At 43.7% G+C, this 12,440-nt stretch overlaps 1 protein-coding gene across 2 annotated transcripts in view; it reads right to left on the bottom strand.

Moving 5' to 3' along the window:
- The window catches only part of TAB3 (TGF-beta activated kinase 1/MAP3K7 binding protein 3), a 57,069-nt gene extending 45,073 nt beyond the window's left edge, over positions 1-11,996 (bottom strand). For both annotated transcript variants that reach the window (XM_018561109.1, XM_018561110.1), the window contains exon 1: positions 11,668-11,996. The gene's annotated coding sequence lies outside the window, so the exon portion shown is untranslated. The remainder of the gene's footprint in view (positions 1-11,667) is intronic.
- Between the last annotated feature and the right edge of the window lie 444 nt (positions 11,997-12,440).

Here is a 12,440-nt window from a genome sequence, read left to right as displayed (position 1 = left end):
TGGTGCAAAACTCTCCTTCCCCTTCACGGGTGCCGGTTTTATCTGTACAAAGAAGCGCAGCCCTGCACTCGGTGTTTCAAATTCTGCTCACAAATGGCAAGCACTGATTGGTCAACTGACTGCACTGACCATTGACAAGCGCTTCTAGAAGAAGCACTTCTCATTACCCTTTAACCAGCATCAGGAAAAAAACACAGGCACTTCCCAATGCCTGTACCTGTACCTAGTTAATTTATTTTGTGGTCCAGGAACCCGAAGAGACTCGAGCTGCACTGAACATAAATTTAGCTGTCCTGCTTTCCTCTCTTCCCTACTGGCTACAAAGTTGAATAGGTATCTCCAATAGCCAATGGGAGTAGAAGAGGAGCAGAGAAGGGTGGGCCACAGCACGATTACAAAAGCTTTAATTACAACCTATTTCATAGGGCACTTTTCGGATTACTATGGACTATCCAAGTAAAGAATGTGAATGTTAAGCTAATTTGGGTGCTCGGCATTTTGCTCCATTTGTGTGGTGGATTGAGAGTGGAGACGATCTCGGAAGCTGTGCCTTCATCCATTCGGGGAAGCTGGCTTGAAGCAGTGCTGCTGTACCTACTTAAAGTGACACTAAACTCAGGAGTTAAACCTTAAAAATACATTCAAGTGTCCTAACTACTAACAAAAATGTATCTTATTTTTGTATCACTCAGCTGTAGATCCTCAAATCATCTCTGAATTGGTGCCGACACTGTCCTTCCTTCTGGAGGGTGACTACTTTTATTCCCCATGGTATCTGTGTGTGTTGTAAGGTAGCCACCGCTCCAAACTCGCTCCCGTGATGGACTACAATCTCAGTACAAATTAGTAAACTAATCATGAGATTGTAGTCCATCACAGGAGTGAACTTGGAGCAACACACAGGGACCATGAGGAACAAAAGTAGCCACCCTCCAGAAGGAAGTTCAGTGTCAGCAGGAATTCAGAGATGATTTGAGGCTCTACAGCCAAGTGATACACAAATAAGATAAATTTTTGTTAGTAGTTCGGATACTTGAATGCATTTTTAAGATTTCAACCCCTGAGTTTAGCGTCACATTTAGGCTGGGTTCACATCTGGGCGTTACTATGGGTGCGTTTTCAGTTCTTTTTTCAGCTCGTTTTTATACCTCCGTGGCGGTATGATTTTTTTTCTCTCCTTTTTTTCTGGTTTTTGTTTAAACTTTCAAACTTCCTGCCGACGCGGACTCTTGCAAGGGACGGAAGACGGCAGCGTGCAGAGGACACAGCGGGGATCGCGGACAAGGTAAGACCTACGCTGTATTCCCGAGTGTGGCTCGGGGTTACCGCTTTGTTAACCGCGAGCCACACTTGGGAATACCAATGGATACGCGCTGCAATCGGCCCCTATGCGCGGAAAAAAAGCGCAAGTACTTTTTCGCGCGTAGGGCGTTTTTCAGCGCGATTCTTTTTCGCGCGTAGGGCGTTTTTCAGCGCGACAAATGGTCACTCCCGTGATGGATTACAAGCTCACATTTAAGTTCACTAATTTGTATTGAGATTGTAGTCCATCACAGGAGTGAGCTTGGAGTGGTGACTACTTTATAACACACACAGGGACCATGGGTAACAAAAGTAGTCACCCTCCGGAAGGAAGGACGAGGTCAACACCAATTCAGAGATGATTTGAGGATCTACAGCTGAATGATACACAATAGAGTAAATTTGTTGTTATTAGGTAAGGTACTTGAATGCATTTTAAAGATTTAACTCCTGAAAAGTTTTTTTTTTTTAAATGCAGTGCTAGTTATTCCCGAGTTGAATCTATAATCTGATATTAGAACTGCTCACTGCTATCCTTTTTGTAACCCCTTTTCCCCACTCTCTTCTCTCACATCTGACACTATTAGGGCCATATAACACATACCGTAGCTATGCAAAAGTCATATTATGGATGTGTCTCTAGCCAATTTTTTGCAGCTTTGGATACCGAAGTGTTTGTGTTCCATTAGGGAGATTTCCCTTTACTTCCTGTCCTGATGACAATGTCACTCCTCAGAGGAGGACAAAGAAAGCAATAAAAATATTAAAAATAAAATGTAGCTTGGTTTGTTACTTAGAAATAAAATAAATCACTGCCATTGTGCCCATGTTCAACTAGCCATACACTGTGCCAATTTCAGCCAATTCTTGATGAACCAACCAAATATTCACAATGGTAGTGCGGCACCCTTCAAATCAGAAAATCAAAGGAATCGGATGGAAAATCTTCAGGCGAACAGTGACAGTAGCCAATCAGCTGCCAACAGCGTTCAAGTATTCGGACAACAGCACACTCGATGCTGTCAGAATGAAAGGACACAGCGGGAGATACGTCCATTCACACGGTTAAGCATGGATGGAGGAATCCGTTCTATTTTTCGTTCAGTGCTTTTTTTTAATACTGATTAAATGAACTAAACAATATAGGTCGCTGATGGAAAATCTGAAAAGGTTATATCATTTTCCAAACAATTTAGATGCTTTCATCTGCTCTGCTGTACCTGTCCTTTGATTTTTCAGAAACATTTCAAAAAGGATTTGAGAAGAATAGTTGCTGAAGTTTTTAAAGATAGAATAGTATGAAAAGGATTTTAAGACTTGTGCCACCATCAGCCCTGCGTTGTACTGCAGCGGATCAATGCAGGTCACCGCAAAGACACATAGAAAACAATTGTTTTCCATGTGTCCCATTCACACCACAATGCAGATGTGATGGGCGGAACATTGCGATAAGATGGAAACATGCTGCATTTTATTGCAGCACACTGCATGCCACCGCAGATCGTCGCACAGAAGTACTGCAGTGTGGGGACCTAAATGGAGTGTACACATGGTACACCCAAAGGAAAGTTAAACATTCAAGTAGAACCAGTGTTAATTTTGACAGCAAATTTCAATTTTGTTTTAGTCTTGTGACTAAAATGCCATTTTTGTTTTGGTTGTATTTTAGTCATCTGAATTGGTTTCGTTCGAGCCTGCGTCTCAGCTAATCCAGCTGCCAATAGAGTTGGGGGACTGGAGCTTTGGCAAAGCTCAGAGAGAACCAGAAGTGCAAATAGGTCAATGCAATAGTCCCTCCCATGTTTGTACATCAACGAAGATTGCAATGTATTTTCATCATAGTTTTAGTCTGATTAACTTGTTTTTTATTTAGTTTTCATTTATTTTTTGTCACTGAAAACATGCAGCTATGACGAAAATTTTTCAGTGACAAAAATAACACTAGTTGCCGAAAGTAGAACTAAACTCTTACAAAAAGAATACCGTATATATAGGTATTTAGTTTTATAGAGTACAATAAGTAAAACAGGATTGCATTTTTTTGCAAAGAAATAATCTTCCCCTTCACGTTCATGTCTTTTTTCTGACAGCAACAAATGGAAATCTTATTGGTTAATGCAGAATTTTTCACACTCATTGCTCTCTCCACTACCTTACTAAAAAGCCCAGACACATACACTACTAAAGACAAAGTAACAGATGTAAAAAAAAGTCAGCATACTGATATATAAAACGTATTAAGAACATATAACAAAGAAAAAAGTGCAATGCAATAGCATAGTTAAGTCACACCCTGGTGTCACCGATTGTTTCGTATCTTGAAAAGCTAAATATTTCAATGCCATTCCCACCTACACACAGTTTTGATTACAACTTACTCCCTAAGGGTCGGTTCACACCACAAAGTCTGCATTCCAGAGCATTCAGCCTCTGGAACGCAAGCCGGCAGGCTCTCTGCATTTAGGGGCGGGAGGAAGCGTGGCGGTGCATTAAAGTCAATGGAACTGCAGCCACGCCACCTGCAGTGTGATCGCCCGCACCCAGAAAGCAGGCAGATTAGTGCCTGCGTTCCAGTCTAGTGCGTTCTGCAAAAATAGGGCTTGCAGCATTTTTGCAGATTGCACTGGACTGTAACGCAGGCACTAATGTGCCTGCTTTATGGGTGCGGGCGATCACACTGCGGGAGGGGGCGTGGCTGCAGTTCCATTGACTTCAATGCACTATCACGCCCCCTACTGCCCCTGAACGCAGGGAGCCGCCTGGCTTGTGTTCCAGAGGCCGAATGCTCTGGAACGCAGATTTTGTGGTGTGAGCGAGCCCTAAATGCCTGTTGATAATGGCCTGGTAATAATGCTGGTTCTACACACAAAGCCAAATGAATCAGCAGGTAGTTCAGTCACCTATATGGGAAAATCAGTCCACTAAGATTGATTTTACTGCAGACAGACCACCATAGTATTTGGTAAGTGCACCAGGCAAACAATAATATGTTTTTGCTAATCATGGTTTTCAAATGCCCAAAAATCTAAAATGTCCTACATACGATGACTAGTTTGGTTATTCTGGACAACATATTAGCAAAATACCAGCACCATGTTACTTGATTGTGTGTTTTGAGTTCTCTCTATCTGCAGCTTGCAGTGTGATGATGTCAAGATGTCACAAATGACTAGGGTGGATGTTCAGAGTTCAGTGTTATCTACGTACAACAGCAAGAGACTGAATACAATTGCAGAATCAAACTTAGCCAGATCTGCCTCATGCTTCTTGCCCAGAAAAAGTACTAAAGCCCAAGAACAAACATTTGATATTTTGCAGTTTTAGGCTTTACCCACGATGGCTGCATTTTGTTTCAAAGCTGTATATCTTTTATTTTCACCTGATGATTCTGCAAGTAACAATATTTATTTTCTAAGGTAGAATTGATTTGAACCTAGGTCCGAATAGTAGGTGCCACACCCCTGAAAATTGTAGTTTCAAGAGACAGAGAGTGGGGTTTTGAGAGCACCAAACTCCATGAAACAATGAGTCATATAAAAGTTCATTTTTAATTTTAAAAAAAGGCTGGATCAAAGATCCAATAATTAAAACATATATAGTCAGCTGAGTAATATAGCTCCCTATCGGTTCACTCCATAAATAAACCTTCCAAACAACATGATTCTGTGACACATGGAAATTAATAGGCAAGGTACATGATTGAGTAGCAATAATCAAAAAATAAACAATAATTAATCATAAACATAATCTGCAAAAAATGGTGATGCTGGAAAGATGTTGTACAATGATGGAAGGAAAAATAGAGGAACCGATTCGTTCAACGTTTTGCGCACATAGGCGCTTCTTCAGGAACAGGAGAGTATCAATACATTTTAAAGAAACAAGGGGCAACAGTAAGCGTAATCTATACATTCATGGTTATATAGGAAGTGAAAATGATACACAAGGTGAGATTATCACCTACCAATTTATATAGGCTGATGTGTGTATGTCTGGACGGGCCTGTCCAAGCAAGGCACCTGCACACTCCCCCTAATAGCGGGATGGATGATGTGTGAGCCAAATCCCAGTATTGAGCCAGAGGTGGAGGGATAGGACCAGTAATACGAGGTCTGGAGGAAATGAGCAAAGAGGCATAGTCACTGGCCAAAATACAATTAATATAGAAATGAAAATTCATATATATGTGGAGGAGATATCCTCCAGTAAATACGAAAAAACTTAATATAATATAAGGGTCACAGCGGCCAGTGGAACTTACATGTAAAAGATGGGGTAGTCCGAGCGAATGGTTCGCCTGCCAAAAACATGGGATAGAGAGGGCGACGCCGCAAAGGAGGATATACTCCTATCCGTCTATATACTCCTATCCGTCGCTGAGAAGCCGGTCCTCCCGATGCCTCAACGCCACCCACATCTAGCGCCGTCAAAGCCTGGCCGCATATTGATGTTGGTGGCTTACATGGGCGCTATATCGGTATCCGGCGCGGTGATGTCAACAATGCGCCACCGCGTCATCCGAGAGAACTTCACCCAGTTCGAGTGTCTCTGCAAGAATCCTCTGGGAGTGATCGTGTCTTGCTCTACGCTCAATGAGCGTAGAGGGGCGAGCCCTCCTAGACCAGAGGGGATTGGCCACAGGATTGGATTGGTTGTTCGATCGGGATGGGAGGAGCGAACGGACTCCATGGGTGGAGAATATGCAGAGTGTGGGGGTTTCTCCCTCGAGGAATCGGATACCGGCGGGCCCTAGTGGGGGTCAGCAGCGCCCTGTTTGGTGCTCTCAGGGGAAAGAAGAGCTCACAGAGCATCCATCACATCAGGGGGTAGAGAGCGCAGAGGGAGGGGGAAAAGCCTGAGCGGCCCATGACACACACACATCAGTCAAAAAGCATTAATGGTATGTGTCTAGAACACGTATCATAACAGTGTATGAAAAATAATATGATTCCTACATCCACATATCCTTTCACCGTTACCTAACAAATGCTACAGTAACAGATAATGTGCAAAGTGTGTTAGAACATATGGGGCGGGAACGGGGGGGAGAAGTTTCGTTTTTGGTTGGTGTGGGCTATAGTAGTGTGGGAGCCACACATTTCCCGCACCTACAAAAGGTCAGCCTGGTCCGATAGTTATCGAGAACAATGGAATTAGTGCTGATATATCATCACAAATTAACCTGGCGAAGCCAGTGCCTGTGTGAACCCTAGCAAAAAGGTTGAGTGTATCAAGGTCCTGGGCAAAAACAGTAGTTCAGCCATAGGAGAACCTATATGGATATAGGTAATATGACTGGAAGGGTAAGTCCAAGGGGGAGGGGGTAGAAGGGGGGGAAAGAACAGAGGAAGTTTTTTAACCCAGGAAGGGTTTGAAACTCAGTTTTGGTAGCTCGTAATCTATAAATCCAACCGGTCTCCTTTTGTAATATTTTCTTATCCCAGTCTCCCCCTCGTATATCCTCCGCTATGTGTTCCAGCCCAAAGAAAGATAGGACCGTTGGGTCAAATTAGTGATAGAGGCACACATGGCGGCTGATAGGTGTAGTCATTTTTCCATTCGACGTGAGATACACATGATCTTGAATTCTTTTTAAAAAGGGCCTGATGGTTTTCCCCACATAGAATGCGCCGCAAATGCACACCATGAGATATATGACCCCCTTAGTTTGACAGTCAATGTGGTCCTTGGGGGACCATAGCTGACCATTGGGGAGCTCCGTGGATCTTCCCTGTTTAATGAATCTGCAAAAATTGCATATATCTCTCTGTCTCAATATATATATATATATACACACACACACACACCTAATGTAAAATAATTATTCATATCTGTTTACATCATAAATGAAAAACGAAAAATGCGTTTTAACCTCATATACCAAAAAGGAAGGGTGCTGTAACAATTTTCAAGCGCTCAATGTTAGTTTGAAGAGGAGCAATATAATTAGAAAATGAGTCACACTAATAAATCTACATTTGCACAGTTGTGTGAAACTGACCCCAGCATTTAAATGTCTAGAATAAATCATGCAAGAACAGCAAATAACAATAGTCCTTACTGGATTCACCTCGCTCTCTACATACCATTTGGCAAATGCAGTAGGCACCGAAGTACCTAAAATACCAGGAAGGCACACATTTACATATCCTTAAAATAACAGCAATTCATCACGGGCTGTCACTTAGGTTCCAAGGCCTGCAAGCCACCGCTCATCACTCTGCGATGACCCATGCTAATGGTTATTTGAACATTACAGGCTCAGTCAATGAGAATAAAATATGTCATTAACTGACATTTTCAGGGAAAACCATCAGTATCCATTCTTAAAATGACAAGTCTGACACAAGGTAGCAAGAATACTTATAGACTCGATAGCCGTTTGTGCTCATATACATACTGGAACTGCAAATTAATCAAAACAAGAAGCAAATCATTGAAAAGAAAAAGTGTTTTGTGCGATAATAATGCTGAGTGGTGCAGATCCCCCATTGCTGCAGTTTCAAAACCCCCAACCGGCTACTAAGTAGGATTACCTGCGCGTGTTGGCAAGAGGCCGCTGGGTGGGACTACCTGCGAGTGTTGAAAGGGGCCGCTGGGTGGGACTACCTGCGCGTGTTGACAATCGGCCGCTGGGTAGGACTACCTGCGCGTGTTGACAATCGGCCGCTGGGTAGGACTACCTGCACGTGTTGACAATCGGCCCCTGAGTGGGACTACCTTTGCGTCTTGGCAATTGGCTGCTGGGTTGGACGACTTATATCACTGCCTATGTGACTAACAAGAAGCAATGGGCAAGAGAGCTTCAGTGGAGGTGCAAGAGGACAGAGTGCTGTGCTTAGTGTCCTAAGAATCATTTGTAAAAGCCAAGGTGTTAAAAGGTTTCAAATTAAATAACAGTGTACATTAAAATAATGTATAAAACTGACAGACCTGACGTATAGATCAATGTCGTATAATAAAGAGCTATATATTTCTAAAAAGAAAAAAATTATGAAGCCTAAATCAAAACAGCAATAAATGTTGTTGCTCTCACTGGCCAAACACCTCTTTGGTTCATTATCCTAGAGGACACAAGGTAAAACCTTACTGGTCATTGCTGGTAACAACTTAGTTTTGATTGTTTTTAGAACTTGAGAAGAAAAAAAAAAAAAACCTAAAAAGGAAGCTCCTAGTTAGACTATGGGGCTGATTTATAAACCATTCACACAGCTAAGGGAGATTCACAGCTCTGGATGTCCACCAGATGGAGGTGAGGAGGAAATGCCTATGATCCTCAGCTCCATCTAGTGACCACACAGCAAACAGTTGTGCTAACGGGTTATAAACCAGCCTAGAAGTGTTGTAATAAAGCAAGGTGTTGTCAGGGTACACAGTGTTAAGCCAGCCAAATAATTCAGAATGGGCTGGAAGTGCATCCTAACACACCTGACCTTTTTTTCCCCCAATACACTGTACCACAACACACAAATGGTTCACATCTATGCATTTTGGGGCACTGAAATTAAGTATTAAGGTGTGATAGCAAAGAATGGCACCACAATGTCAATCAATGTTAATGTGCATTGCGGTAACAAATGGCAAGACCTGCATTTTATCATGTGTTACCGCAAAAAGTGAGAATTGGCCTCAGGGCAGTTTTACACCATTTTCCGGACCTGATTTGGTCCAGAAAATGGTGTGAACCTGCCCGCAGTTCCAGACCAGACAAAATGAGACAGAGGATTTTTCTGGTCTGGTCTGGACTACGCTGGTGTGAACAGAGGGCAGAAAATGCATAGGGATACATTAGGATGCATTTGGAGTCTGGAAACAATCTGGTCTGGTGAAGATCTGGATGTGGTGTGAATGGGCCCTTAAGGAGACTTATTTTATTACAGATTACACATTCACTTTGCCAAGAACAAATTAATATCTACAGAAGCAACCAAAAGATTATAAAGAATGCAACTCTAAAGAGCTGCCACACTCCGGTAGAATTTTGTTGGAAAATGTTCATTTCGGTACGCACGGTTTTCTAATGGTAAGTGAGGTCCTATCGACATTCGTTTCCAAATCATAGCGATGAGGAAAATTGAAGGAGCGGGATGGAAATGTTTTCACATTTCTAATGTGAGGTAATGAAATTCTAGCCATCAATATCATACCTATTGTAGGTGCACATTTGCTAGGCACAAAACACACCTGGTTAATATGCCAAGGATTCCATTCAACTGGAAGGTCTGGACTACATTTTTTGGAAGGACTTTTGAATGAAATGCGTTGACTCCGTGATGGCAAGATTAAATACTGCGATGAACGGTTTCGAATGAATGTTGCAGCAAAATCCTACCAGGGTATGGCCAGTTAAAAGCTGGCCATACACCTTACAATTATCTGCAGATTTTCTATGGTCAGATGGAAAAAGTGCAACAGATTCCTCCATCTACGCTAAACTGTGTGGATGGAGGAATCTCCCACTGGGCCAAGCTTCAGTATCTTGCTCGTCGCCCCCGCTGGCTCTGAAACTACCTGAACAATGCCGGCATCCAATCAGATTGTTCAGGTATTTTGATAGTGAAGCTTGGCCCAGAGGGAGATTCCTCCATCCACACAGTTTAGTGTAGATGGAGGAATCTGTTGCACTTTTTCCATCTGAGCAGAGAAAATCTGCAGATAATCTATAGGTGTATGGCCAGCTTTAGGTATCGGATTGGAATAGGTCTCTATATGGAATCTAGCTTTAGTTGGTGGGGCTGGTTTTTGTAGTACTAATGCCCAGCAAAACAAAAGTAGAAAATAAACCTGATGCTTGTGAGCTTAGCCGAAAAGTTATTTTAGAACACTGTATCAGTGCGCGTAGCTACATCCTGGAAAATGTATTCTATTTCCATGGTAAAAGTGGTTAGCACGTCTGTCTTGTAGCACTGGGGGTCTCCAGTTCAAATCCCAGTCAGGACACTATATGCAAGGAGTTTGCATGTTCTCCCTGTGCTTGTGTAGGTTTCCTCCGGGTACTCCGGTTTCCTCCCACACTCCAAAGACATGCTATATCAGCCCTGTATGCATGTGAGATAGGGACCTTAGATTGTAAGCTCCTTGAGGACAGGGACTGATGTGAATGTACAAAATGTAAAGCGCTGCGTAAATTGCCGGCACTTTATAAATAACTGTAATAAAGAAAAGAAAATAGCAGCAGAAAACAACATGGATACAGAGGGTCGAATTAGCTGCATGTAAGGAGTAGTTTACAAGAGGTTTGACCTTATACTGCAGTGTCACATCTGTGTTTTCATCCCATCAATATGCAACATTCATAGAATATCAGGTGATCCTGCCATAAGGTTCCTTGTGCAGGCCCTTCCTCTTATAGGGTGACAACTAGGGATGAGCTTGCGTTGGGACCAAGCTTACCTGAAACCAGAATGAAGCATTCCCTGCCCCGCAGCTGCATGTAAACAAAGAAGCAGGATCATGGTGACATTATTGACCTTTTATGGCTACATGGCCAAATAAGGTCAATGATGTCACCAGCACCCCACCCCTTTGTTTACTTGCAGCTGGGGTGTGGGGAATGCCCTGAGCGCTCAACCGCAGTGACATCACTCTATCCCTTTCTATTAATTGTTCTCCTGGGTTGTCACCCTGTCACACACTCTGCCAACGGAGACCACAGGCAGTTGTGCTGAAGCACAGAGCTCAGGCATGCTGTCACCATCAGGAAACCCGTCCCGGGAAATGACGTCACCATCAGGAAACCCGTCCCGGGAAATGACGTCACCATCAGGAAACCCGTCCCGGGAAATGACGTCACCATCAGGAAACCCGTCCCGGGAAATGACGTCACCATCAGGAAACCCGTCCCGGGAAATGACGTCACCATCAGGAAACCCGTCCCGGGAATTGACGTCACCATCACGAAACCCGTCCTAAGAAATGGCATCACCATTACAAAACCCGTCCTGAGAAAATGTTCAGCGGCAGTTGAAGTACATTCATGCAGATATGAAGTGGCTGCAAAGCGGCTACAGGAGATCAGTAACATCAATATGTCACAAAGCATAACAAAGGCTGAAAATTGCATTTTCTAAGCACACATGGATATTGTTTAGGATTGACAGGCATGCAGTTAAGGTTTATATTGCCTAAGTTTTATATTAAAAATGTGTGTGCATGTAAATTTCATATAACTTTTTATAATAAACAGCTGCAAAATAGTGAATTAAGGCAAGCCTGCTGGTGTAAAGAAGAGCCCAGTGTAATGCAGTGTCACCCTAGCCAGCCCTCAGTCCTTTCTGGGTGGATATAGGTGTCACTGAGCAGACAGCCCACTGTGTTCTGGCAACCTCACCCCCGTTCCCCCACACCATGTAGCCCACACCCTACCTGTACGGATAGGAAGCTCAGCTCACTGTTCTCCCATGTCCCACTCTTAGGAAGGCTGGCCAGGTGACACGGGGTGGCAGCCTGTCACTGCTCCATGTCAGGCCAGCACACAGCGGCCCCTAGACAAGGCACAACCCGGCCCGCCGTCCAGCAGACCGCAGCAGCACACAGGCGTCCCCCGGTCCGTGTGACGTCACCAGGCCGGAGCGCCGCACAGCGGGCGCTGGAGATGACAGAAATCGCTAGGATGATGATGTACTGTACCTCTCCAGCACAGAGCCCACACTCACTTCCTACATCCGGTCCCGTGGTTTCGTGATGTCGTCTGGAGAGAGTTGGATGGGGCGTAGAGGAGTGAAGTCTCGCTGGTTATCGCGAGAAGTGATGAGGAGAGCACGGCTGTGTTCCAGGGTTTGTGGTGTCATTATAGTTGGTATATTAGCCGGTTAGAGGTCGATAGGTGCGGGGATATTATGAGTAAACTAACATGTCATGTACTGATGGCCTACGGTCTAGTGGGAGTGCATAATATTCATATGAGGTTAAGCAGAATGTTAATGGCTGAAAGGAGATGACAAATCAGTGTCAGGTTTACATTGATATTGAGGAGATTTACTGGTGACCACTGTCGCTGAGACAGAAAGTGATAGTAAAACCAACATATTACAGTTGTCACAGCTGTCTAAAGGTAGGCATGACATTTGTGGGCGTGGTGTGAATCAGATTCTCTACTGAATACAAAGCTGTCACTGACACCCCCCCCCCCCCCCCCC

Source organism: Nanorana parkeri, unplaced genomic scaffold (assembly GCF_000935625.1).
Source record: "Nanorana parkeri isolate BGI_ZX_2015 unplaced genomic scaffold, ASM93562v1 scaffold500, whole genome shotgun sequence".
Classification (NCBI taxonomy): Eukaryota; Metazoa; Chordata; class Amphibia; order Anura; family Dicroglossidae; genus Nanorana; species Nanorana parkeri.
This window is presented reverse-complemented; position numbering and strand designations above follow the sequence as displayed.